The sequence below is a fragment of the Puma concolor genome, unplaced genomic scaffold (genome assembly GCF_028749965.1).
Source record: "Puma concolor isolate L17-30 unplaced genomic scaffold, mPumCon1.1.hap2 unalloc_scaffold_5, whole genome shotgun sequence".
Classification (NCBI taxonomy): domain Eukaryota; kingdom Metazoa; phylum Chordata; class Mammalia; order Carnivora; family Felidae; genus Puma; species Puma concolor.
The window spans coordinates 1,129,027-1,156,464 of record NW_028240258.1 but is presented as its reverse complement, the minus strand read 5'-3'; the positions used below and the strand labels follow the sequence as shown (position 1 = coordinate 1,156,464).

The following is a 27,438-nucleotide window of genomic DNA, read 5'->3' as shown; positions in this document are numbered from 1 at the left end:
CTGGCTGAAGTCGGACGCTCAACCGACTGCGCCACCCAGGCGCCCCATATAAATGATTTTTAATGTAGTAGTGTTTAAAGTCACTGTTCTTAAAATGACTTAGTTGGTGAAATGTTATCAATTATGAAAAAATAAAATATAATTAAAAAATAGATATACTCTATCTCTAAATTCAACCATTGTGCATATCTTGCTGTCTCTGGGTTAACTCAATGTATAACTATATAATTATTGTGTGCAGAGTCTTTAGAAAATTCCTAAATTATTATATAGAGACAACACCTTATCTCTTAAGATTAAGGTTACTTTCCCATATGTGCACAAGACAGCTCCTCAGGATATATAATTTTCACAAAGAGAGTTCTCCAGCGAAGGAAGATTTTGTGTAACGTTCTATATGTGTTTTACACAAACAGTTACAGATCATCATGATGGAAGACATTCCAGAAAGTTACAGACTTTATCTTAAGCTTTTACTATGTGCAAGCCTGTATGGCTTTAGTTTCATAGGAATTTAGGGAGGTTTATTTCATGTTTGAAAAAACATTTTTTTTTTTTTTTAGGTTATTTGTCCATGAGGCAGATGTATAATTTATACTCGACGCAGAAACAAAGCCCATGCTTTGAAGTTTGGCCAAGTCATTCTGAACATGGTAAACGTTGAAGTACGGATTCGTTGAGAGCCCATGAACAGGGCCCACAATCATTAAAAGTTGGAGATTTTATTTATTAGCCTTCATCATCTAAATTCTCAGAAAATACAGTTAAAATATATGTTGTTATCCGTTTGGATAAATGTCTTAAATTTTCATCTACCATCTTATAGACAAACTTTGACTTCTCTACTTCTTATATATTTGCTAGAAATCTAAATAAGCCTCATCAAAACGTTTTATTTTTTAAATAAATTTATTGTCAAATTGGCTTACAGAAAACACCCAGTGCTCATCCCAACAAGTGCATTCCTCAGTGCCCATCACCCATTTCCCCCTCTTCCCCATCCTCCCATCAACCCTGTATTTGTCTCTTATGGTGTGCCTCCCTCCCTCTCTGTTTGCAACTATTTTTTCCCCTTTCCTTCCCCCACGGTCTCCTGTTAAGTTTCTCAACATCCACGTATGAGTGAAAACATATGATATCTGTCTTTCTCTGACTGACTTATTTCACTCAGCATAATACCTTCCAGTTCCATCCATGTTGTTGCACATGGCATGATTCCATTCTCTCTTTGCCATTGTGTATACACACACACACAGACACACACACACACACACACACACACACACACACACACACACACACACACACCACATCTTCTTTATCCATTCATCAGTTGATGTACATTTAGACTCTTACCATAATTTGGCTATTGTTGAAGGTGCTGCTATAAACATTGGGGTACAAGTTTTGTTCCCCATGCATCCTATGCCCCTATGCATCACCACTCCTGTATCCCTTGGGTAGGTTCCTAGCAGTGCTATTGCTGGGTCATAGGATAGTTCTATTTTTAATTTTTTGTGGAAACTCCACACTGTTTTCCAGAGTGGCTGCACCAGTTTGCGTTCCCATCAACAGTGCAATAAGGTTCCCATTTCTCCACATCCTCACCAGGATCTGTAGTTTCCTGATTTGTTCATTTTAGCCACTCTCACTGGTGTGAAGTGCTTATGGATAGGAAGAATAAATATTGTTAAAAATGTCAATACTACCCAAAGCAATCTACGCATTCAATGCAATCCCACTCAAAATTGCACTGGCATTCTTCTCAAAGCTAGAACAACAATCCTAAAATTTGTGTGGAAACACAAAAGACCCCAAATAGCCAAAGTAATATTGAAGAAGAAAACCCAAATGGGGGGCATCTTAATCCCACACTTTAGCTTCTACTACAAAGCTGGAATCATCAAGACAGCATGGTACTGGCACAGCAACAGACACACACAGACCAATGTAATAGAATAGAGAACCCAGAATTGGACCCACAAATGTATGGCCAACTAATCTTTGAAAAAGCAGGAAACAACATCCAATGGAAAAAAGACAGTCTCTTCAGCAAATGGTGCTGGGAGAACTGGACAGCAGTGCACAGGAGAATGAAACTAGACCACTTTCCTACACCTACACAAAAATAAACTCAAAATGGATGAAAGATCTAAATGTGAGACAGGAAACCATCAAAACCCTAGAGGAGAAAGCAGGCAACAACCTCTTTGACCTCAGCCACAGTAACAGCTTGCTCAACACATCTACAAAGGCAAGAGAACTGAAAGCAAAAATGAATTTTTGGGACCTCATCAGGATTAAAATCTGCTGCATTGCAAAGGAAAAAACAAAAACTAAAACGCAACAGACAGAATGGGAAAAGATATTTGCAAATGACATATCAGACAAAGGGTGAGCATCCAAAATCTATAAAGAACTTTATAGTAAAGGCTTTACCCACCCTTACAGCACACTCTCCTAGGGTCCATCTCATTTCATATTGAACACAGATAACCAGGAAAGACTCTGCCATTTAAAACCAATTTGTAAAGACCAGAAGAAATGGTAACGGATTCCTCAAAGAACAAAGCCAGTATATAGGCCAAAAAAAAAAAAAAAAAAAAAAAAGAAAAAAAAAAAAAGAAAAAGAAATCTACAAGGAATGTGAAGAATAAAAAGAAATGACACAGCTAAGGGAAGAAAACACATTTCCAATATCTAACACAAGAGAAGCAGAAATGTGCTAACTGCCTGATAAAGAATTCAAAATAATTATATTAAGTAGCTCAGTGTATTATAAGAAAACATAGACAACTAAATGAAGATAATATATAAACAAAATGAGAAGCTCAGCAAAACAAAACAAAACAAAACAAACACACAAACAAGCACACAAAAAAACAAACAAACAAAAACAGAAATGCTGGACAAGAAGAATGTAACAGTAAGTGAAAATTTCACTAGAGAGGTTCAAAACTAGATTGGTCAAGCAAAAGAAACAATCAGTGAGCTTGAGAACAGCTCACTTGAATTTATCCAGTCGGATGACTGACAAGAAAAGAAAGGAAGGAAGAAAGGAAGGCAGGAAAGAAGACAAAGAGAAAGGGAAAGGGGAAGAGAAAGAGGAAGAAGAGGAAGGAAGGAAGGGACGGACGGAGGGAGGGAGAGAGGGAGGGAGAGAGGGAGGGAGGGAGGGAGGGACGGAAGGGGGAGGAAGAGGGGGAGGGAGGGAGGGGGGAGGAAAAGGAGAAGGGAGGGAGGGGGAGCAGGAGGGAGGAAGGAAAGAAAGGAGGGAGGAAGGAAGGGGAGACAGAAGGAGAGAGGGAGTGAGAGAGGGAGAGGAGAGAGGGAGGGAGGAAGGGAAACCAAACGGACCTGAGGATCCCACCAAGCTAAGCAAGATACACTAACCAGTATTCTGGAGTCCCTAAAGTCCCAGAAGGAGGGAGATGAGAAGGGGCAGAATATCTATCTAAATAAATAATGGGGGGAAGTTCTCAAATCTGGGGGTGCATAACTGTGAAGTCCAAAGAACCCCAAGTAGATTGAGTGTAAAAAATCTACATTGAGACATCTTATAATGAAATTATCAAAAGCCAAAGACCAAAACAAAACAAAGCAAAACAAGCAAACAAAACACCACCCCAATTTTTTAAATTACCAAGGGAAAAGCAACTATGACATAACAAAGCAGCCCCCAAAAGACTGTCAGAGGATTTCTCTGCCAGTGAAGTTGAATGTTATACCCAGAGTACTGATAAAGAATACTATAATTAATAACATTACTATATTATCTTAATATCAAAAGTTACCTTAATATCAAACGTTACCTTGATGTAAGTGGATTAAATCCTCAAACAAAAGACATAGTGTGGTAAGTCAGATTAAAAAAAAAACAAAACAAAAAGTGCTTAGGGAGTTGCCCGTCTCTCTGTGGTCCCGTGGGGCTGGGCACAGCAGGTGTCTGGTCTGGCACCCAGTGCCAGGGTCTTAGTGGGTAAGCCGAGAGTCTGGTGCCTCAGAATTTAGTCACATAGCAGTTGAGTATGCCTGGTACCAAAAGTAAGATAACTCAAGGCAGTAGAATTGAAACTGGAAGGTCATCAGCCACGAAAGACCTATTGGAGAAAGCACAGGATAGTAGATAAAATGAAGCAGTGTTTTATCATATGTATTTCGGCAGGCCTTCTGATATTCGACTAAAAAAACATTAATTGCTCTTTCTACAGAGAATTGGTCATGCAGTATCAGTTAAATCAAGGAAGTCATCCCCTATACGGTAAGTGTCTTCTATCCTTGATTACACTTGGGAAAATATTACTAAATATCCTCACACTAGGGATGAGAAGAAAAAACACCTATCAAAATTTTATGAAGTATTTTTGCATTTCATCAGCATTCACTGATCTTTTACTAAACATTTCCAATTATATCCTTCCTACTTCAGGGCTTTTGTACTTTTGGGTATTACATTTACTAAATATCACATCTGCCTATTTACTCCAATTATTTCTTTGACTTATGGCTTTTTGCTTTATCCAGTTTTCCTGATAGCTTGTACAGATTATTATCTGAATTTCTCTAAACCCACCAAGCTTGTATTTACATGCCAAAACCATTCTATTTTACTTCTTCACAGTAATTTTAATTTGGATTTCAGTCCTTGCTTATGTTTGGGAGACCCAGCCATCTACCAGAACTGAGTGTTTATTTTAGTCAATGTCCTTTATTTATTGGTATTCAGAGTTACTGGCTGTCATCTTCCATGGTGATTATTTTATTTATGGCTTTTATAAGCTTTGGTCAGAAGTGACTACGTTGGTACAAGCTGTTAGGATGACTTCCTATATAAATGAGACTATCTTATATTTTCCGTTTTCATCCACTCCAGTTATACTAAGCACTCTAAAAAAATCCCTCTTGCCCAAGTCTGTTACCTGTTTTCTTGATAACTGGTTACCATTTGTTCTACTTCAAGTAATTTTACTCTTTTCCTTAAAGGACAGATTCCAGCATATATTGAATGAACATTCCATGGTTGTACTTTGTAGACATTGCTACAAATGTAGCATTGTACAATGCTACATTGTACAATGTAGACATTGTACTTTGTATTCATTGCTATGTTTATTGGTTTAATTGTCACAAGTTTAATTTAAAGACATTGTATTACCTGTGGATCCGTTTGCCAACTAGAAATGCTCCTTCATTTCACTTACAATTCATAATCTGTGCACGGTGAGAAGCCTATATCAATAGTAATTTGTTAATTTTGTCATGTTAAAACTAACTAAAAATGACAACTACAGTCAGAATCATAATTATCAAATGAGAAAGAATGACGACTCATGACATATAAAGATTGAACTGAACTGAAGTTCCCCTCCCTAGGCCCAACTTTCATACCTTTTCAAAATTTGTTAAAAGGGGTGATGGTATTAAAAACAAAATAATTCCAGGAAAATGTTTTATGTGCATTCAGGAACACCATGTGTTATAAATATTAATTTAACACAAAATTAAAATGACTTAAGATCTGGCTATACCAATTCCATGTTACCCAAAAAACTACTGGATGCAGATTGTTACTTAAGTCTGAGATTCATTGCCAATAATATATAAACTTAAACATTCTTATTAAATTCAAAGCAAGAAAAAAAAATCAATACTAATATTCAACTATCTGCTGTCAACAAGAGACTGATTTTAGCTTTAAACAAACACATCTGAAAGTAAAGTGGTGGAAAATAATAGTCCACAAAAATATAACCGAAAAAGAGCAGGAGTGACCATTCTTACATAAAATACGTAAAAATTTGTAAAGAGAAAAAAGGTCATTAAAAATGATAAGGGGATTGATTCCTTGTGAGATTATAACTATAAATATGTATATTTCCAACACTGGAGCAACGAAATATGTAAAGCAAATAATATATCTGAAGGAAGAATTAGAAAGCAATGTAATAGTAGTAGGTATGTTAGTAGCCACTTTTTAACAATGGATAGATCCTCCAGACAGAAAATAAAGACTGGACTTGAAAAACACAATAGACCAAATGGACCCAAAAGACATATGCCAAAGAGTCTGTCAAGTAGTAGCAGAATGCAGGGGTGACTGGGTGGCTCAGTTGGTTAAGCGTCTGACTTTGGCTCAGGTCATGATCTCAACGTTTGTGGGTTTGAGCCCCGTGTGGGGCTCTGTGCTGACAGCTCAGAGCCTGGAGCCTGCTTTGGATTCTGTGTCTTCCTCTTTCTCTGCCCCTCCCTGGTTCACACTCTTTATCGCTCAAAAATAAACATTTAAAAAATAGTAGCAGAATACATATTCTTCTCAATCATACACAAAACAGGTCATATGTTAGGACATAAAGCAAATTTTGAAAATTTAAGAAAATTAAAGCCCATATCCAATATCTTTTTGACTGCAATGGTATGAAACTGGAAATCCATCATAATAAAACCGGAAAATTCATAAACATGTGGAAAGTAAGCAACGGATTCCTAAACAATCAATGAGTCAGTAAGAAATCAATGGGGAAAACAAACAAACAAAAAAAATGTCTTGAGCAAATGAAAATGAAAACACAAGAAACCAAAATTTATTGGATACGGCAAAAGCAGTATTTAGAGTAAAGCTGTGCCGCTGGGAGCCTGAGACAATGGCAGAGTGTGAGGATCCTAAGCTCACCTCATCCCCCTCATACATCTAACCCAGAAAATGACTCAAAGCCCCAGAACAGTCTTTCCAGTTAATTGCAGAGGAGGCCATATCAGAAAACAGTAGGAGGGTCAGATACCTCATTAGGAACCAAATCTCTGTCAAGACTAATTGCAAATAAGGATAACAGAAGCACAGAGACGGGAAAGGAAGGGACCTCACTCAAAGCCCCCAAGACTTGAGTAACCTGCAGTCAGAAGACCAGTACATAATATTTGGCTTTGAAAACCAGTAGGGCTTAACTGCTTGAGTTTTTACAAGCACGGTGACTTAACTCCAGATACTTTAAAACTCAGTGCACTTGGCTCTTAGAGAACTGGAGGGTGACTGGAATCCCTACCCAGAAAAAGACAGCAAAACAAACAACACTGTTGAGACACAGCATAGAAGCAGCAGTTTCAAAAGTTCCTGGGGTACGTGGGAAAATTTGTTTGCTAATCTCAGAACATGCCCCATTCCACATGAGGCCCTTCACAGTGGTGCCTGACAGCAGGCAGCTCCAAGAGTGACCACTACTCCAAAGTCACTCCTGCCTTGGGGAGAGGTAAAGCTAACCAGGCATGGTTCGGTTCTATGACAGCCCCAATAGAGGACTCACAGGCAGACATCTGGTCTGACTGCCACAAAGGGAGCCACTGCATATGAGTAGGCCGAAGGCAAATACAGCTCAGCTACAGGGGTAGGGTGCATGCAACAAACACAGAAGGCACCCCCTGTAGTGCCAGGGTGATCAGGGCGCATCAAACTGCAGGGCACTACAGGACCTGTTCTTCATAAGACCCCTACTTTCAAGAGTAGGAGACGGAGCTGACTTTCCTAACACAGAGAAACAGACACAAAGAGTGAGACAAAATGAGGAGACAGAGGAATACGATCCAAATGAAACAATAGGACAAAACCATAGTAAAAGTGCTAGCTGGCCCAGAAATGAGAATATGCCTCACAGAGAATTCAAAGTAATGGTAAGAAAGATACCCAATGGATTTGAGAAAAGAGTGGAGGACACTAGTCAGAGCTCCAACAAAGACAGAGAACATAGAAAAAAAATAACCCATCAGAGATAAGAACTCAGTGAAATAAAGAAAAATAAATAAACTAGAGGAAATCGATGGCAAATTACAGGAGGCAGAAGATGGATTCACAAGCTGAAAGACAGTAAAGCAACACAGAAAGCAACCAAGCTGGACACAAATCAAAGACAGGAAGAAGAAGAATAGGCTAAGGGAACTCAGGGACACCATCACACATAACAACATTTGCCGTATGGGATCCCAGAAGGAAAAGAGAGAGAAAGGGAACATAAAACTGAAGGAAACAGAAATCCTGAGTCATACTCAAAAGCTAACATCATACTCAGCCAGGAGACACTGAGGGTTTTGTTGTTTTTGTTGTTGCTGCTGTTGTTATTGTTGTTGTCGTCATTTTGTAAAGTCAGTAAAAAGATCAGGATGTCCAATCTCACCACTTTTATCCAACAAAGTACTGAAAATACTAACCAAAGCAATTGGGCAAGAAAATGAGATAAAGGCATGTAAGTTGGTAAGGAAGAAGTAACTTTCCCTATTTGCAGATGACACGATGTGATGACACAGAAAACCCTAAATATTCCCCCCCCCCAAAAAAAACCCCATTAAAACTGGTAAATGAATTCACCAAAGTCACAGAATACAAATTGATATACAGACATCTGTTGCATACTATACACTAATAATGAAGCAGTGGAAAAAGAAAATAAGAAAACAGTCACATCTACAAGGCACCAAGAATAATAAAATATCTAGGAATAAAGAAGAAGAGGTAAAAGACCAGTACTCCCAAAACTATAACGTATTGGTGAAAAGAAACTGAAGGAATCACAAACAAATGTAAAGATATTCCATGTTTACAGAGTAGAAAACCAATGTGGTTAAAAGGTCTATGCTATCCAAAGCAATCTACAGATCTAAAACAATCCCTATCAAAGTACCAACAGAACTAAAGCAACTAACCCTAAAGTTTGTACTGAACCACAAAAGACCCAAATAACCAAAACAGTCTTGAAAAGAAGAATAAACTGAAGGTATCGGAATCCTAGATTTCAAGATACACTACAAAGTTACAGTAATCAAAATAGTGTGGTAATGGCACAAAACAGATGCATAGATCAATGGAAAAGAATAGAAACTCGGGAAATAAATCCATGCTTTTAGGGCCAATGTAACCTATGACAAAGGAGGCAAGAATATACAATAGGAAAAGGACAGTCTCTTCAACAAGTGGTGTTGGGGGGTGCACCTTGCTGGCTCAGTTGATACAGCATGCAACTTTGGGTGCAGAGATTACTTAAAAATAAAATCTTTTCTTTCTTTCTTTCTTCTTTCTTTCTTTCTTTCTTTCTTTCTTTCTTTCTTTCTTTCTTTCTTTCTTTCTTTCTTTCTTTCTTTCTTTCTCTCTTTTTTTTTTTTTAAATGGGGTTGGATACAGTGGATAGGAACATGCACAAAAAAGAAAGAAGAAACTAGACCACTTTCTTATACCATACAGAAAAAAACAAAACTCTAAATGAATTAAGATCTAAATGTGAGATCTGAAACCGTAAAGTTCCTATAAGAAAACATAGGTAGTAATGTCTTTGACATTAGCCATAGAAATATTTTTTTCGAGGTATGTCTCCTTTAGCAAGGGAAACAAAAGCAAAATTAAGCTATTGGGATTACACCAAAGTAAAAATGTTTTACACAGTTAAAGAAAGTGTCCATGAAGAAAAAGGTAACCTACTGAATGGGAGAATATATTTAACAAAACATATGCAATAAAAGGTTAATATCCAAACATATAAAGGACTTATAAATATGACCTCAGAAAAAGTAACAGTCCAATTAAAAATAGGCAAGGAATCTAAATAGAAATTTTTGTGAAGACTACATTATAGATGGCAATATATAGAAATATGTGAAGATGCTCAACATCACTCATCATCAGGGAACTTCAACTCAAAACCATGATGACATATCACCATTAAAGTTAACAATCCAGGAAACAGATGCTGGTGAGCATGTGGAGAAAGGGGAACCCTCTTGCACTGCTGGTGGGAACGCAAACTGGTGTAGACACTCTGGAAAATAGTATCAAGGTTCCTCAAAAAGTTAAAAATAGAATGACCCTATGACCTAGAAACTGCACTACTAGGTATTTATCCAAAGAATACAAAAATACTGATTTGAAGGGACACATGCAACCTGAAATTTATAGCAACATTATCTACAATAACTAAATTATGGAAAGAGCCCAATGTCCATTGACTGATAAATGGATAAAGAAGATATGGTATACATATACAATGAAATATTACTCAGTCATTAAAAAAAGAATGAATCTTGCCACTTGTAACAATGTGAATAGAGCTATAGACTATTATGCTAAGCAAAATAAGTCAGTCAGAGAAAAACGAATACTGTATGGTGTCAGTCCTATGTGGAATTTGAGAAACAAAACAAATGAACACAGCAAGGAAGAGACTGAAAGAGAGAGGCAAACCAAGAATCAGACTCTTAACTCTAAAGAACAAACTGATGATTACCAGACGGGAGGAGTGTGGGGAATGAGTGAAAAAGATGATGGGGATTAAGGAGTGCACTTGGTGTGATGAGCACTGAGTTGTGTGTAGAATTGTTGAATCATTAGATAGTATACCTGAAACGAATATAACACTGTATGTTAACTGACTGCAATTTAAACATTAAATTTTAAGGAATTTAAAAATTATTTGAAACTGTAACAGAAAAATGCTTCTTAAGACCGGCAGTGGTTTTTTTTGGATATGACAAAATAGCAAAAGCAACGAAAGCAAAATAAATTAAAAAAAAAAAAAAAAAAAGGATTTTCTCAAACTAAAAACTCTCCTTAGTAAAGGAAACAAAGAGACAGCCTTCAGAATGGGAAAATACATGCTAAGCATATATGTGGTAAGGAGTTAATATCCAAAATATAGAAAGAACTCAAACAACTCATCAGCAAGAAAATAACCCAAGTAGAAATAATGGATAAAGGATCTGAATAGACATTTTCCAAAGACACACAATGGCCAACAATAATGTGAAAAGGTTTTCAACATCACCAACCATCATGGAAATGCAAATAAAAACAATATTTTAAACATAATTTATTGTCAAATTGGTTTCCGTACAGAAACAGACACATAAACCAATGGAATGGAAGAGAGACCCCAGAACTGGGCCCACAAATGTATGGTCAACTAATCTTTGACAAAGCATGAAATCAACATATTTTCACCTACCATTGTTAGATTGGGCCACTGTGAAAAAGGTAACTATTGACAAAGATGTAAGGCAAAGAGTACCTTTGTGCACTATTAATGGCAATGTAGATTTGTACAGCCACTATGAAAACACTGAAGGTAACTCAAAAAGCAACTATCGTAGGAAACACTCAGAAATTTCTTCTGAGTATATTTCTAGAGGAAATGAAATCATCATCTGCACTCCTGGAGGAGATACCTGACTCCTATATCACTGCAGTATTATTCACAATAGTCACACAACGAACACAACCTAAGTATCTACCGATGAATAAGTAGATAAAGAAAATGTGGTATATATATATTTGGAATATTAGTCAGCCTTAGAAAAGAAGGCAGTGTTATCCTTTGAGACAACATGGATGAAACTGGAGGACATTATGCAAGTGATATGTCAAAGACTGAAAAATAAATGCTGTGTGATCTCATTTATAAGTGAAATTCTAAAAACCAAATGTTAACAGGCAGAGAGTATAATTGTTTTTACCAGGAAACAGGGGACAGGGGAAAGGAAAACATGTTGGTGAAAGGATACAAGATTCTGTCTTCACAGGATAAATAAGTTCGGGATATCTAATGTGCAACAGGATGACTACAGATAATACCGTATTTCATACTTGATATGCTATGTATTGGTTTGTATACCTAAAATTTGCTGAGTGTAGATCTTAGTTGTTCTCTCTTTAACACACACAAAAGTTAATTAACTATGTGGGTGGTGTTAATTAGCTTGAATGTGGTAATTATTTCACAATGTGTATGTATATGAAAACACCATATTGTATACCTTAGGCTTATTTATCAGTTATCGCTCAGTAAACCCAAAAGAAAAAAGATGCACCAGAGAGCTCACTCACTCTCTCTGCTTCTTCATATACCAATGAAAAGCCATGTGAGATCATAGTGAAAAGGCAGTCATCTACAAGCTAGAGAGGCCTCACCACAAAACAATACAGCTGACACCATGGTCATGGACTTACTTGCAGCCTCCTGCCCTGTGAGAAAATAAATGTCTGTTATTTAAGCCATCTAGTCTGTTATTTTGTTATCACAGCCAGAGTAGACTAATACAACCTGTCAACAGAGCATGTTTCATTTTCGTTCACACTTCATTTTGCAAAATAACATTTCTGATTTTACTTATTTACATGTCTACTTAAATGGCATTTTGAAAAGTGTACTATAGGAGACATATCACCAGCAAGCACTGAAAGGAAAAGAAGTACAAAGTGAAGAGATGTGTTTGGAGTTTCAAAATTGTACTGAAAGAAAATATGCAGCTGTACACATCCATATATTTTATTAAAAGTTCTCAGCTATTATTTATTCAAATATTGTTTCTGTCTCTTTCTCTTTCCTCTTCTTCTGGGACTTCTATTTTGCATATTGATGTAGTCCCTTGGCTACTTTACTTTAGTTCATTTTTTATTTTCTTCCATTTTTCAGACTAGCTAATAGCAAGGGACCTACCTCCAAGTTCACTGATTCTCTATACTGCTTATTCAAATGTGATAACAAGCTCCTTACGTGTACTTTTCAGTTTATGCCCTTTTTACCAGCGTGACATCTTTTTGGTTTCTTTTTGTAATTTATGTATCTTTACTGGCATTCATAATTTATCATAGTATTGTTTTGCTATTTTCATTTATCTCTTTGAGAACATAGTTGACTTAAAATCTTTCTCTAGAAATTCCAGTATCTGAGCTTCCTGTAGTTTGCATCCCTTTTTTGTATGACATAATTTTTGTTTCTTTGTACAGCAGGTTTATTTTTTGTTAAAAACTGGATATTGTAAATATGATAATGTGAATGTAATAGAAACAGATTCTCTGCCCTCTGCAGGGTTTTTTTTTGTTGTTGTTGCTGCTTATTCAGGGTTGTTGATTCTTTGAGGAACTGCTTCGCCAGGCTGCCCATGACTCTGCATTAGATTTCACTTTCCAGGTTTTCCTAGTTATTTTGTTGTTGTTGTTCTATGCTCTACTATCTTTTGCCTGAGATGCAGGTTGCGAGTATCTTTGTCTTTAGGTGCTTTCAACAAATGCCACCTCACAGTGTACCCTGCCCTACTCTTAGATGGGCAAAACAAAGGTAAGGAGACCCTTGAGCTGATCCCTAAGGGGATCCACAAACAAGTCAAAACATGAAAGGACAGTTCTTTAACACTAAGACCCATATTTCTCGTTTGCACCAGAACTTGCAACAGGAATTTTATCTCCATTGCTGCCACTACACTGTAGATTGGATGACTGTAGACAGGTAAGTTAAAAAGTCACGTGCTTTCTTACCAAAAATCAATTGCTCTTTTATTCATTTAAAGTTCTATGGTATTTTGGGGTTTTTATTAGATTCAGGCTACATAAAACCCAATTCTGATGGTTTTTCTTTTCCAGTTCAATTACTGCTTTATTGGAAGTGTGGAATTTGGGAATGCCCTACCCCATGCTATTTGGTTATATGTCTCCTTAACAACCTAATGAATTTTTTATTTAACCTAGTCAGTGAATTTTACTGATGTTACAGACACTTTTTGAAATTTATTTTTGTCTAGCAAGGTTTTATTCTACACTGTTTTTATCTTATTCTGCACTATTTTATCAAAATAATTGACTATAAATGTACATGCTGTGAGGATTACAAAGACGACTAGGAACTGCTTTCTTTTTTTTTTTTTTTTTTTTTTTATTTAAAAAAAATTTTTTTTTTCAACGTTTATTTATTTTTGGGACAGAGAGAGACAGAGCATGAGCGGCGGAGGGGCAGAGAGAGGGAGACACGGAATCGGAAACAGGCTCCAGGCTCTGAGCCATCAGCCCAGAGCCCGACGCGGGGCTCGGACTCACGGACCGCGAGATCGTGACCTGGCTGAAGTCGGACGCTTAACCGACTGCGCCACCCAGGCGCCCCTAGGAACTGCTTTCTTAATTACAGATGAGAACAGAGAACCCAAAAAGCCATTCTTATGGTAAAGGTGGTAGATTAAGGGGAAATACTAGGTAGTTTCTATTTCTGCAGCAAAAAAAAGTCCATCTAGAATTAATGTTAGCTAGCCAAATGGATATTAGGCTCTTTACAATTATAGTAACTATTCCTAAGCCTTGGAGAGGAGTGTCTAAGAGATAGACCAAAAGTTTTCCTGCAACAGAACTCAAGAGAATGCAGCAGAAATCCCTTCTATAGAAACATAAGGAATACAGATTTATGAAGTTAGTCCTCCTTACTTATTATGGTTTTACTTTAAAAATATTATTAGGGTATGCCAATGAACTTTACTTATTTTCAAAGAAATGTTAATGACCTTGAGGAATTTTCATATTACACTGGTGGAAAGTAGAATACAAGATGTAGTTTTTGTAACAAATTAATTATTATGTCCCCTCTTGAATTGCAGATTTTATATTAAAATGCTGATAACTATAAATTTAATTCAAAATTTTTATAGCATAGAAATTAGTAATTTTAACCCAAAGTCTAATATATATTGGACAGATTTTTTTCATTATTTAAAACTCAGTCACTTAATACAGGGGACATACAGGAAAATAGAAATCTGAAATACCCTGGTTGTATTTTTCCTTTTACTAAAAAAAAAAAAAAAAAAAAAAAAAAAAAAAAAAAAAAAAAAAAAAAAAGAAGTACAATCAGTCTACTTGCTTATTGGGTAGGATATTTATAAGATAGTTATAACATTTCATTTGCTGTCTGCAAATAAAATCCAGTATTTCTGCACTTTATAGAAATAGTGTTTAAAATATACAAAGATAAATTCCTAGTTACAGTAGATTCTGCAAACTGAATATCATATCCTCCCAAATTGCCTTTTATACTTTAAAATATATACACACACAGATTTCAATATATATATAAGATATAAAATATTCATGTTTTATATACACAAACATTTTGAGACATATATGTGGCTCTCAACTACAATTTCATTAGAGACTAATCTGTCTTGCAGTCTCAAAATGGAAATTAGTACTAACGACCATTAGTGCAGCGAAAAAATATATTTCTATTCCACCACTATTATTGGTAAATAATAGAATTAAGTTATTATATCAATTAAAAGATCATAACAAACACTTGCAAACTTTAAAAATTTCCGCACTACGTAAAAAAAGAATTATTTCTAAAAATCATTATTAATATTAGTTTTTATACTATTTCACCCAACTCAAGTTTAGAAGGGATAAGAATACACCCTTAAATATCTTACAAGAAGCTTGAATAAAAAACTGCAGGATTAAATAAACATCTAATATGAATTCATCTGAAACTCAACCAAAATCTTTTTTTATAAATATTCTACAAAATTAGTAGTTAGAAACGCAATGCCAAAATTATACTTTTTGTTAAATATTTATTGAAAACTTACTGTCTCTTAGAAGCTTAGTTATAAATTGTGTATATACCAGTAACTAAGATTCAAATTGTTCCTCTTTTAACAAAGCTATAGTTAAGGAGAGAAATTAACAAAGCAAAAATGTCTTAGATTATTTAAAAAAAAAAAAATCCTGGGCACTTTCAGAATTTAAAAAGGTAACACAGAAGTAGAAAATAATTAAAATGTTGATAGTTTCATTCAGAAGCATGGGATAATGGCATCAACTAAAATGGAGAAACAGAAATGGAGAAAAATTAATAACACAAATTGGTAACAGCTGAAACGTAAAAGAAATGAGGAAAGAATGTTTTAGATAGATAATATAAGAACTTATAGGAGAATGGTAGCAAAGGGATGAATTTGAGGAGTATAGTGATGTTCATTGGAACTTCCTACTTTCTCTGTATCTTAAGAAGCTCATGAGGTGAGTACTCACAGATGTTAACTAAATTTATTGTGCTTGTTATATAAATTTAATATATTTTGCAGTATATACAAATATGTAATCATTATATGTACACCTGAATCTAATATAATGTTGTATGCCAACTACATCTCATTTAAAAAAAAAAAAAAAAAAAGAAAAAGAAACTCAAGAGGAAAAAAAGGATAGCAGACATTTGATATGTAGTTCAGGGACCTAATGGTGAATAGATTTGACTGATCACTTTGGAATGATACATGAAGAAAGAAAAGGGACCTCTGTCTGAATCACTGAGTACTCTAACAACTAGAGGTCTATAGGATAAGAACAAACGATACTGATATGTTAGTAGAAAAATCAAATAAAAGTGGAATGGCATAACCCAAAGTTAAATAATATTTCAGAATGGATGATGGAGTCAGTTTTACAAAATGCACCTAATAGGTTTGGCAATGTGTGGCAAGTGAAAACGAAATTTAGCAACAAGGAGGTATGACATCAGGTACCAACCAATAGGGCAAAAGCTTGAATAAGGAAGAGTTACAAAGAAAAAAAAAAAGAAAGAAAATACCTTAAAAGGCTCAATGCATTGAAATCGTGTTATTCAGGCAAATGAAGAAATAAGTGCAAGTGGGATATCTAGGACTGAGTAAGCATGCATAAAAAAAATAGAGAAAATAATCCCGTAGGTAGAAAAAAAAACCGATGCAGCGAGCAAATAATAAGTAAGCAAATAAAGATCTTAAGCTATTAAATTTGAAGCAAACCTGAAGGGAATAAGCTTTAGACAGAAATAGAAAGACTATTTACAAATGCAGAAGACGTACAGTTTTGGTGGTGATTTCTCAGGAAAACAGAAACAAAAGAATTATGAATTAGGAAGTTGTCAGTGATGTCAGCAATATGCCAAATAAGAAAGCCCTCAACGTTAACAATTTGGCGTCCATCCACAGACAAAAACATCCTCATAAGAACTTCTGGATTCAAGTAAGAAATTATTACACCGAAGGAGTGACTGAGAAGAGCCCAAGGATGGGAAAAGCATTTTTGAGAAAGCAGGTTTGCATCTGGATGGCTGATTTGCTGATTGCTGTCCTGGCTATGACCCCCAGAAGCTCTCTTCCCTGGAGGATTCAGTTACAATTGTGTTTTGTTCTGGTCCTGTCACCAACACCTTATGCCAAGGGTTCCAAGAGGAGTCAGCCCACCTATGCATCAGGTAATTGACATACAGACTTTGGTCCTGGTTGTAGACATAGAAATAGCCTATGAACCAGCGCCAGGCCATGTTGGCCATGTCTGGGACGTACTGGAGCTACGTCCACCCAACTCAGTCAGACTGTTTTTGTGAAAGGGTCCAATGGCTGGGTTAAAGCATGTCCCAGTCAGTCTGTAAACACTCTTGCTGTTACAGGAACCTAGAAAGAGACATTCCCATCTGCATCCCTAGAGATCCTGAAAGGACACTACTTGCAGCTCCAGACCCTCTAATCTTGGTCAGGGATTACTTCAGCCCACCCAGTGACATGGCAGAGGACACACCATCTGTCCTTCCAGCAAAGATCTACACACTGCAAGCTGTGCTGTAGAACTTGAGATAGCCCTTTGGTTCAGATCCAGTCCCTCCCAGCCATGGTCTAAAACCAATCCCGTCCTGCCAAGAACATGCACTAACCAGGGAGCAGACCTCCCAGAAGCCTGGTGAGAGCCATACTCATCTGCATACCTGGTTGTAGGCCCACTGTTTGAAGTCCTAACTGTGGACCCTGAGTGGACCCTTTCCCAGCACCATGCCACTGAACAACATACTTGATGTATGTCATCCACTCATGCATCATAATGGGTCCAAGCTCATCTTAACCCCTCACAGCAAGCCTGCCAACCATGAACCCAGTGCTGACCTTGCAATAGCCTTAACTGGCTCCAGTGCAGAACAACTACAATTTCAGAAGAAATCCCATCAGTTGGGGACAGGACAGGCAAAAGTTCTTACCTCCTAATACCAGTCTAGGAAGGTTGTAAGAGGTATCTACTCTTTCACATGTATACATACCAGTAAAAGGCTACATGGATCACAAATATCCCAGTCACATAAGACAAAAGAAAGTAATAAATCTCCATTTACTGAACTCAAAGAAATGGAGGTATATACTTTCCTGTCAAATAATTCAAATAATCAACTTTTAAGAAACAGAATGAAATCCAACAGGCAGAAAACTAAATGAAATCAGGAAAACAATACATAAAAAAATGAGAAGTATTGTATTTTATAATAAAATTATTATAAAGATCATTAAAAGCCCTTGTTTCTTAATAAATAGAAACCATTTTTTAAAAAGCAGCCCACAGAAATCCTGGAACTGAACAATACAATCACAAAACTGAAAAATTCATTAGGGCTTCACAGAAGAGTAGAACATGCGGAAGAAATCAGCAAAATGAAACAAAGACTGTGTGAAAAATCTCAAAAGTGGAAACAAGTTAAAAGAGTGAAGAAAACCTACTTGAATTATGGGACGCCGTAGAGTAAACAAACCCATCACATCATGGGATTCAGAAGGAGAAGACGATAAGAAAGGGATGGAAACTCACTTCAAGACAATACCTGAAAATTTCCCAAATCTTGAAATAGATATAGGAAGCTCGAAGGACCCTAAAGAAGATTACTGTTGAACACATAATTATCAAAATATTGACTCATGGGAAGTAATTTTGAAAGCAGCAAGGAAAACACGAGTCATTACATACTGATCAGACTATCAGTGGGTTTTGTCTGGAACAAAATAGTAGGCCAGGCCAAAGTGGGAGACACTCAAAGTGCTAAAAGAATTAACACTGACAAAAATAATCTACTCAGCAAAACTGTCCTTCAGAAATAAAGATGAGCTAATATTCTCCTCAAGTGCTTACAGAACATTCCCAGGATAGATCACATGTTGGGCCGCAGTGCAAGCCGTAACAAATTTACAAGAGTAAATTGCATGTACTACCTTTACTAACCACAATGTTCTGAAACTTGAAATCAATAATGAGTAAAACTGAAAATGTCCTAATACATAAAATTAAACATACCACTGAACAGTGGATCAAAGAAGTCCAAAGAGCCATCTGAAAGTATCCTTGGATAAACAGAAATGAAAATAGAACATGTCACAATTTTTAGAATATAGCAAAAGTAGCTCCAAAAGAGAATTTGGGGGGCAATAAATGCCTATATAAAGAAAAAAAAATGTCAAATAAACAACATATCTTTATACCTCAAAGACCAGGGGGAAATTTTTAAGCCCACAGAGTAGAAGGAAGAAAAGAATGATTAGAGCAGTAACAATTAAATAGAGACTACAAAAACAATTACAAAATACAGGTCCAAGAGTTTGTTTGGGGGAAAAATAATAAAATTGACAAACATATAGCTAGACAACCATGAAAAAAATAAATTCAACACATAAGATTTTAAGTTAAAGAAGAAAAACCGCAACTGAAACCAGGCCAACACAAGTTATCATATAGAGACAACTATGAATAATTATACCCTAACAAATTGTGTGACTTAAGAAACTAAAAAAATCCCCCCAAATACATAACCAACCAAGACCAAGTCATGAAGAAACAAAATACATGAGAAGATCAATACCACCTTAAGAGACTGAAGCAGTACTCAAAACCTTCCCTTTAAAAAAGTCCTAAAACAGATGGTTTCACTGGTGAACTCTATCAAACCCTGAAAAAAGAATTACCACCAATCTTTAATAAACTCTTCTCAAAAAAGTGAAGAGGAGTGAACGCTTCCAAGTGTTATAAGGCCAGCATAACCTGATACCAAAGTCAGGTAAAGATACAACCAGAAAAGAAAACTACAGGCTAATAATTACCCTGAAAATACAGACACAATGATTCTCAACAAATTTAACCAAACCTAACTCAACAGCACATTAAAGGGATCATACACAGTAATCAAATGGGACAGCTCCTTGGAATGCAAAGGCAGTTTAATATTATAAATGCATAAAATTGACACACACACAAGTGGAATGCAGAAGTGTTTGTTTGACAGATCAAACTTTCTGATGAGCCCTGTGTGTTAATTATTCTTCAAAAAAGGTTTACAGATTTGGCAACTATTTTTTTTTTTTTTTTTTTTTTGGATATGATACCAGAAACACAAGCAACAAAAGCAAACATGAACAGGTGAGGCTATATCACACTAAAAAGCTTCTGCACACAGACTTCAACAGAGTGAAAAATAATGAGAATGAGAGAAAATGGTAGCCAACCATATATCAGATCCAGGGTTAATATCCCAAACATACAAAGAACCTACACAACTCAACAGCAAAAAAATCAATTAATCTGATTAAAAAGTGGGCCAAAGACCTTATTAGATTTTTTTTCTGTAGAAGATAGATAAATGGCCAGCAGGTACATGAACAGATATTCAATACAGCTAATCATCAAATACAAGTCAAAACCACAGGGAGATATTACCTTGCACATGTTAGAATATCAGTTACCAAAAAGAGATAACAAGTCTTGACAAACAATGTGGATAAAAAGGAACCCATGAGGACTGCTGGTGGGAATGTAGCTTGGTAGAACTGTTTCCCATTGTGGGAAAACGTCATAGAGATTTCTCAAAAAAAAAAAAAAAAAAAAAATCATATAATCTACGAGTCCCACTTCAGGACATCTTAAAGGGATATCTGCCCCACCCCCACCATGTTCATTCCATTATTATTCTCAATAGGCAATGAATGAAACTACCTAAGTTCATTCGTGGTTAAACAGAGTAAGAAATGTGATATATATATACACAGACAATGGATATTACTGAGTCATAAAAAAGGTATTCCTGCAATTTGTGACAACATGGAATAAGCTTGTGGGCATTACATTAAGCGCAGTAAGTCGGAGAGAGAAAGATAATGTATGATTTCACTTATACACGAAATCTAAAAATGCCATAGAAAAGAAATTAGATTCATGGTTGACAAGTGTAGGGGATGGGAAAAGGGTGTAAATGTTGGTGAAAGAGTGCAAACTTCCCATTATAGGATGTATGAATTCCAGGGATCTAATGTACAGAATAGCGACATAACAGTCTAGTGTAACATAACTTAATAATACAGTTAGCAGTATGTGTTGCATACTTCGAAGTTGCTCAGACAGGAAATCTTCTATGTTTTCACTGTACACACACAAAATTGGTAATTATGAGAGGTAATGGACATATTAACTAACCAGTGGTAATCATCTTAATATATATGTATATAAAATCATTACATTGTGCACCTTAAACCTACACAATGTTATATGTCAATTATATCTTAATAAAAATGGGGAAATGCATTAGAGACTTTGGTGTAAGAACTGAAACTGTCAAACTCCTTGAGAAAACAGGGAACAAGCTGCTTGATATTCACCTTGGGAATGATTTCTTAATTATGATATCAAAAGATCACGTAACAAAATAAAAAATAAGTTGAAGTTAAACTGACAATCTTCTGCATAGTAAATGGCACAATTAACAAAATGAAAAGGCAACCTACAGGATGATATATTTGCAAGGCATATAGGTGATAAAAGGCTAACACCCAGTATATAAGGAACTCCAAAAACTCAACAGCAAAAATGCCAATAACCCAATAAAGAAATGGTCAAAGGAACTGAGTAGACATTTCTCCAAAGAAAAATTTAGCCAATGGATACAGGGAAAACTGCTCAACATTATTAGTCATCAGGGAAATATAAATCAAAGCCACAATGAGCTATTACATCATACTGGTTTGACTGGCCATTATCAAAAACACAAGAGCTAACAAGTGTTGGCAAGGAAAACAGAACACTTATGCGCTGTGGGTGGGAATGTAAATTGGTGAGAAAACAGTATAGAAGTTCCTCAGATATTTTTGAGTGGAACTATTGTATGATCCAGAAAATCTCCTTTGGCTATTTATCTGAAGGAAACAAAAACAGACTCTAAAAGGTATTTGGACCTCCATTTTCACTGATGGATGAATGGATAAAAAAAAATTGTATGTGAGTCAGTCATAAGAGAGAAGACAATCCTGCCATTTGCAACACAGATGAAACTTGAGGGCATCATATTAGGTAAAATAAGTCATACAGGTAAAAATAAACATTGGGTGACCTCATATTTATGTGCAATCTAAAAAAGAAAAACAGCAGATACACAGCTGCAGAACAGAATTTGGTTGCCACTGGCTGAGGGCTGAGAGAAGTGAGGAGATATTCATCAAAGATATTCATCTAGTTATAGAGGAGTAAGTTCTGGGGATCTAACATTCAGCATGTCCATAGTTGACAATGCTGTATCATATACTTGGAAGTTATTAAAAGAGTAGATCTTACAGCACATATTGCAAAAACTGTGATTATCTGAGGTGGTGAAGGTATTAAATAACCTAACCATGCTAATCATTTTGTAACATACAGGTGTATCCAATCATCACTTTTAATACTTTAAAGTCACACAATGTTATATGTGTATTTCGGTAAAGCCAGGAAAAATTAAAATAGAGAAGAAAAAGAGCTTATTGTCTCCATTTTTTGGTAGAGAACATATAAATTACTGGATTTTCAAATCACATTAATCTTTAGAGTTCTTGATCCCAAAAGCTATTGCTTTCCCAAGAATAAAGGAAACAAAGCAGTCAAAAGGATATATAAGTTTCACTAATGTTCAATGTACATTACGGCAAGCCTATTTTTATCTTAATTCATTCGGACACGACCTTTTCTTTTCATGTTTTAAGACATTCAATATAGTACTGCTCTTTTGATAAAGTTCTTTTTGGTATAGCTGAAGACCATCAGCTAGCTACCTTGAACTAATATAAGTAATATCCTCACAAATAAGGTGTCTCTTTCTGGTTGTTCTTATCTTAAAAACAATACAAAGTGAAACCTGTTTTAATACCAGTTTTGAAGGGTTAATGTTCACAAAGAACAATTTGCTAGGTTGTAAACACTCTTGCCCTAATTAAAGACACATGTTCTAAAGACATAGTAGATGAAAACAGATGTTTATTTGCCCTACTATGTCTCGGACATAGTAGGATTTTTTACTTTGGTGTGCTAATTCTGTAAGTAGAGTTGAGAAGATAAACATTTGTACTTCCTTGAACATACCGATAGCATTCAAAGTACTATAGAGTCACAGAAGAAAAATCAATTTTATTAGCAACAGCTTACAAGCTTTGCCTTTATAGAAAGAATATACTATGCCATATACTATGGCTGATCATTGGGAGTATCTTAATAAAGGTCACATTTAGTATGTTTCCTCATTTTTCTATGGCAGTCCATTTCTTAATGAATACCATACCCTCTTAAATGAAAAATACCCAGTCTGAGTCCAGAAGTGATGGTAAATTATCAGCTGCTTATTTTTATTCACTTAATTGACTTTTCTCTAGACTTTATGTAAAATTATGCTTTAGGAAGATTTCCAGTGTGTTCTGGTAATAGAGAGAGAGGGAGAGGGAGAGAATCCCAAGCAGTCTCCGCCCTGTCAGTGCACAGCCCAATGCGGAGCTTGAACTCACCAATAGTGAGATCATGACCTGAGTTGAAGTCCAGCACTTAATTAACTGAGCCCCCCAGACTCTGCAGCTGCATTTCTATACAATAATGAAACAGCAGAAAAAGAAATAAAAGAATCTATCCCATTTATAATTTCACCAAAACAATAAGATACCTAGGAGTAAACCTAACCAAAGGGTAAAGTTACAGAACACCTCTGAAAGAAGTGAAGAGGACCCAAGGAAATGGGGGGAAATTCTATGGTTGGTGATGTGGAAAAACAAACATTGTTCATATGTCTATACTACACACAGAAATCTAGAAATTTCATGCGAACTCTATCAAAACACCAGCAGCATTTTTCACAGAGTTAGAACAAAAAAAATGTTACCACAAAAAGCCCCAAACAGCCAAAGCAATCCTGGAAAAGACAGACAAAGTGGGAGGCATACAAGTCTGGATTTCAAGATATATTACAAAGTTGTAGTCATCAAGACACTATGATACGGGCATAAAATAGAAAACCCAGAAGTGGACCCACAACTTAATGGTCAGTGCATCTTCGATAAAACATATCCAGTGCCAAAAACACAATCTCTTTAGGAAATGGCGCTGGCAAAATTGGACAGTGACATGAAGAGCAAAACTAGACCAACTTTCTTACACCATCTATAAAGATAAATTCAGGAAACTATTAAAATCCTAGTGGAGGGGCGCCTGGGTGGCTCAGTCAGTTGGGAGTCTGACTTTGGCTGAGGTCATTGTCTCGTGGTTCATGAGTTCGGGCCCCACGTCAGGCTCTGTGCTGACAGCTCAGAGTCTCGAGCCTGCTTCGGATTCTGTGTCTCCTTCTCTCTCTGCACCCCCCACCTCCCCGCCTCAAAAATAAATAAACACTAAAAAAATTGTTTTTTAAATAATAATAATTTAAAAATCCTAGTGGAGTACACAAGCAGCAACCTCTTTGATCTCAACCTAAGCAAGTTCTTATTAGACACATTGCCAGAGGCAAGGGAAACAAAAGCAAAAATGAACTATTGTTACCTGATCAACATAAAAAGTTTCTGCACAGCGAAGGAAACAGTCAACAAAACTAAAAGGCAACTGATGGAATGGGAGAAGATATTTACAAATGGGAGAAGATGTTGGATAAAGGGTTGGTATCCAAAATCTATAAAGAACTTTATTGAATCTATAAAGAACTTTAGTAAAGTCAACAAACAAATAATCCGGTTAAGAAATGGGAAAAAGACATGAGTAGACACTTTTCCAACGAAGACATCCAGATGCGCAACAGACACATGAAAAGATGCTCAACATCACTCATCATAGGAAAATACAAGTCAAAACCACAATGAGATACCTCTTCACACCTGTTCGAGTGGCTAAAATGAACAACAGAGGAAACAATAGATGTGACAAGGTTTCAAAGAAAGGGAGAACCCTCCTTACGCTGTTGGTAGAAAAGCAAATTGCTACAGCCACTCTAGACAATAGTATCAGGGTCCACAAAAAGTTAAAAATAGAATTACCCTACAATCCAGCAATTGCACTACTAGGTATTTACCCAAAGGATACAAAATGCTGATTCGAACGGGTACATGCTCCCATTGTCTATAGCATTATCAACATTAGCCAAACTATGGAGAGAGCCCAAGTGTCTATCGACTGATGAATGGATAAAGAAGATAAAGAAGTGGATAAAGAATAAAGAAACGGATAAAGAAGTCTGTATCAGAAAGAATGAAATCTTAGGGGCACCTGGGTGGCTCAGTCAGTTGAGCATCCGACTCTGGTCAGGTCATGATCTCAGGGTTCGTGGGTTCGAACCCTGCATCAGGCTCTGTGCTAACAGCTAAGAGCCTGGGGCCTACTTTGGATTCTGTGTCTCCCTCATTCTCTGCCCCTCCCATGCTCACACTCTGTTGCCCTCTGTCTCTGAAAAATAAAATGTTGAAAAAAATTTTTTAGAATGAATGAAATCTTGGATTTGCAATGATGTGGATGGAGCCAGAGTATATTAGGCTAAGCAAAATAAGTCATTCAGAGAAAGACAAATACCACGTGATTTCATCCATACGTGGAATTTAGGAAACAAAACCAATGACCGTATGGGAAGAGGCAGGAAAGAGAGAGGCGGGGAAGCAAACCATAAGTGACTCCTAAAGATAGAGAACAACCTGAGGGTTGATGGAGGGAGGCGGTGGGGTGGGCTAGCTGGATGATGACTATTACGGAGGGCATCTGTTGTGATGAGCACTGAGTTTAGTGATGAATCACTAAATTCTACTCCTTAAACCAATATTACATCGTATTATTGTGTTGTACTATAGATTAACTAACAAGAATTTAAATAAAAAAATAAATTTAAAGAAAAATTTGAGAAAAATGAGATATGTTTATGAAATATATATTAAGCCCCTAATAGATGCTACCTTTTATTGTTACTATAGTTTTTCAATGTTTGTAGAGTTTTATGGTGAATATGTTTTTATTTTTTGTTGTTTATGCATGGCCCTTTTTTTTTTAAGTGATATGGTCAACCAAACCTAAATCAGCTCAAATAAATGAATGCCCCCACATCACTTAGTATTGTTGCCTGATTAACATCTTGACAATGGGGTCTTTTTTAGTACATTTGAAAACCCAAACTGTAAAGCTGGCTAAAATTAATTCCATAAAAATGATAATTTTCATGCAAATCATCATAGTAAACAAAAGTGATTTGGAAATTGACTGCCTAATTGTATATTAGTATGCCAGTTTCAGCTACATTTCAAAGATGTCTTAAGAATCTACAATTAAATATTAGATGTCATCAAAATACGTGGCGAATTTACAATGTTGTTTTTCATGATGTTTCTGTGTGCTCTGTCACCATTTCTCATTCCATTATTCTATCCGTTAGGTAAGGTTATATTTACTCATAATTATTTAAAATAAAAATCCTAATGGATGACTTTTAAAAAAATGATAAAGACCAAAATGTGATTAAGTGCATTTAAAAAACAGAAGAAACAACTGACTTGTTCCTATCTGTATTTTTTCAAAACTATCATTAACTTAAAATTGATGGCTACCACATACTAATAATTTCAAGTGTATGAAAACTAAGCAAAACTAAAAGGGGAAAATTCTCACTAAAGGAATAATAATTAATACATCCTTAAACTTGTTTATATAATATTCACATTCAATTTGCTTATCTGAAACAGTGGACAAAAAATATTTACTATCACTTACCTCACTATAGGTCCTAAAAGCGGAAGATGCCCCAAAAGTAATGCAGCCATATTCCTGGTCAAATCCTTCTTGAAAAACATAAGGGTAACTTGATCCAAAACTGCTCCCACAATAATGAAGCCAAACATAAGGGTAACTTGATCCAAAACTGCTCCCACAATAATGAAGCCAATGGTAAATGACATCCCGAATTTGTCATTATTCTTTCAATAAATATCACACATATACAAGGCAGAAGCAGCCTCACCACAGTACAGAACAGTTGAGAAGAGAATGCCAAATGCAAAGTTTATATGAGGGCTGTGGCCAAGGACCATTCCTTCTCCCAAAGATGGAATTTCACCTGCTCTTTCTTCATCAGGCCTTTCAAACACTGTCTCCATTCTGAAGGTTCTGGCAGTCAAAACTCTTCCTCTAAGTTAATCCAGTATAGTTTAGTATCCAATCCAAATAGATGCTGTACAATTCAATATTCACAGAAAATGTGCAAGATGTAAACGCATCACTGATCATAAGAGAATTATTTATTTGGTTTAAGAAATGTTGAACTGAGTTGAATTTATTATTATTATTATTATTATTATTTATTATTATTCAGAATATTATTCAGAATATTATTCTTCAGAAAACAATGTATACACAAATAGTCAATCACACTTCTATGAGTCATAAAATCACCTGTTAACATCCGTATGATACTCTTACCTCTAAGAAGTATGCAAGAGCAATTCATTTCTCATGACTTTTTTTCTTTTTTGTGCCTTTCAGCCAATGCCTAAAACTGAAGACATCCCCCCAAAATAAACGGCACAGATCTATCCTGAATCCACTCATAATAACACTAA

General features: G+C 35.9%; 1 protein-coding gene, 1 long non-coding RNA gene and 1 pseudogene across 4 annotated transcripts in view; 1 reads left to right on the top strand and 2 right to left on the bottom strand.

The window, feature by feature from the left end:
- The window catches only part of LOC147571165 (putative gamma-taxilin 2), a 353,593-nt gene that overhangs the window by 191,324 nt on the left and 134,831 nt on the right, over positions 1–27,438 (bottom strand). The window lies entirely within an intron of this gene.
- Positions 165–6,760, top strand: LOC147571168 (putative G protein-coupled receptor 160; annotated as a pseudogene).
- LOC147571167 (uncharacterized) lies at positions 3,751–26,701 on the bottom strand. The gene is made up of 2 exons (XR_015247655.1): positions 26,594–26,701; positions 3,751–4,100 (listed from the first exon to the last, which is right to left on the bottom strand). It is a non-coding gene; the product is annotated as an uncharacterized LOC147571167 (long non-coding RNA).